Here is a 2,517-nt window from a genome sequence, read left to right on the forward strand (position 1 = left end):
TGCTGGCCCTTAAAAAAATATCCATTGCCAACAGATATTGCACAGCATTTTCTGAGATACCATATTCTTTGCCTGTATATAAAAGGGCAGTTGTAATTGTTAATTTGCCTGTTTTAAATAGCCAACAATTTCTCTTTGCATATGGCATGTATATAGTATAAATATGTGTGTTTATGGTAAAAACGGGAATTTTCGCATGTAAAACTTTCAGTAATTTAAACCCTGTGCTTGGTCTGTTTGTTTTCCCCTTAACTGATCCAGAGATCCTCTTTGGTCATAACCCACAGGGTTTGAGCAGCACTGCTTTAAAAGTTTTGTTCTGAACCTACAGTAGTTTGCCATATCTTGTCCACAGATTGATTGCAGTACATTTGATTGGGCAACCAGTACTTACCTGTAGGAGGAAAACTTGTCCATACAGTACTTTAGCTACAAGGATTATTTTCTATATATCTATTGCTAGTAATACCTCATCTTCAACAGGTCTCAGGTATTTCAAATTAATTTTTATAAATACAGAATTTTGCTTGGTCTTTAAAAGGTCAGTTCTAAAGGCAAAATATTGTTTACTCCAAATGGGAGGTGAATGCTACATTATATAGGATATTATACAAAGATTAATAGTACTTAAGAAAACTATATTTTTGCATAGATGAAAAAAAATCAGTACACAGTTGCAGTTGTATTATTTATGTGAAAAAATGTTATAAAAACATTAATCTGGAACCCTTCTGTCAGGTGGTGTCAGCAGCAAGAATTCAAATGTCTATAAGCTGTTTTTAAAATTAACAAATACACCTATTCAGAGCCCCACCCATAAACTTGGAAAAGCTAAGTACTTCTTCTTTTGAGTACCTCTCCTGAGCAAAGAGTATTTTCTCTTTCACGTGTACAGAATCTGTGTATAAATCAGCAACCTTGATTCTCGTGGAAATGAGCTCAGCATCAACTTGGTAACCCTCCCCAGCAACAAGTAATAGAAGTCATGTTCATACAAATAGCAAGTTAGACACCCATCACCACAGAATGAGTTCTTTGGGTTGTTGTTCTTCACTTCAGTTTCCCCACCCACTGACATGTAGCAAGCAGATTTCCCTTTCACATTTCATTCCCCCATTTTCTCTTCTGTGCACCCCACCTGAGGGCTGCTGTGTGTGGTTAGCAGAGACCCAGATTTGCATGTCCTGAAAGTACATCAAGGTCCTGAGGATCCTCCATTATCAGATGACTGTGACTGTTCTTTGTAGAGGATCAGAGATAGATCCATTTCTCATCTGAAGTGGGGTCAAGCAAGGATGCAACATCACCCCAGTTCTGTTCTCCACTTTTCTGACAGTCATCTTGGTTCCCATTAAGGACTGGCTTTCTTCTGGAACTGACACTAAGTACTGAACAGAGGGTACTTCAATAGTACTGAATAGAGGGCTCTGGGTCATTTTTGCTCAAAGACCAAAGTACTCAAAACAACCATCCTTGATCTTCAATGACGCAACGACTGCGCCATCCTTGTGCACAGTGAGGAAAACCTCTGGACTATGTTGGACTATATTGGATCTTTTTGGAGAAGCCTACTGAACTTTGGCATTCTCTCTAAAAATTGAGAAAACTAGAGTGCTCTATCAGTTTGCCCCAGCCATGAATATGATCCCCCTCCCCAAGTTACCATCAAGGGAAAGACCCTGGAGGTAGCCAACCATTTCCCCTACCTCAGTAGCTATTTCTCTGAGAGAGAGAACACTGATGAGTGTTGCCAGTGCAATTCTTTACCAAGGCATCTCGGGATTGCCATGGCCACTCTTCTGATTTGGTATCAAGCAATCTTTATTCATAATCCCCAGACAGACATACAGATTTCCTCTCCATAATACAACCTGGCAGGCAAAATGAAAGCTTCTCAGCAGTAGTCTTTGGGGGCACAGATCCTTTGTTGGATGCATAATGTTCCTAGGTGTCTTCTGACCCAATTTCCAGAAGCAGGAAACAGTAGCCACGTCTGTCTCTCCAGGATACCCATGTGCACCTGCTTCCTCTTTTTATACTTTTGCTTTTGCAGTGATAACTTTCTCTGTCACTAGCACCAATTATCTATCAAGCTTACAGTTTTTACCATATATAAAATTTAAAACAGAAGATACATGGAAATTACTGCAATTGCCAACTTAGCATTTAATTTATAGCATCCTGTTTCTATCTTAGGTTTAGTCTTGCTCAAAATCTTAGTATGACTCAAAATCTCACGCTACAACAAGAAGAGCCAGCACATGATCCAATGTACAAGTGCCTCCTTTGGAAAACTGTTTTGGCATGTCTTTATGAATCACAGTCTCTGGAAAGCCACCAAGATCCAGGTCTATAAAACAGTCATCATCCCCATGGTGGGCACTTCCGGTTTCACTTTTACCTTACAAGCTGGCATGCTGGTTAATAGAGCATGCCAGCTTGTAAGGTGCCGATTAAGGAAGCTTTTAGTGTGTGTGTGTGTGTGTGTGTGTGTGTGTGTGTGTGTGTGTGTGTGTG

Source organism: Gavialis gangeticus, unplaced genomic scaffold, assembly GCF_001723915.1.
Source record: "Gavialis gangeticus isolate Ggan-Ray unplaced genomic scaffold, GavGan_comp1, whole genome shotgun sequence".
NCBI classification, from domain to species: domain Eukaryota; kingdom Metazoa; phylum Chordata; order Crocodylia; family Gavialidae; genus Gavialis; species Gavialis gangeticus.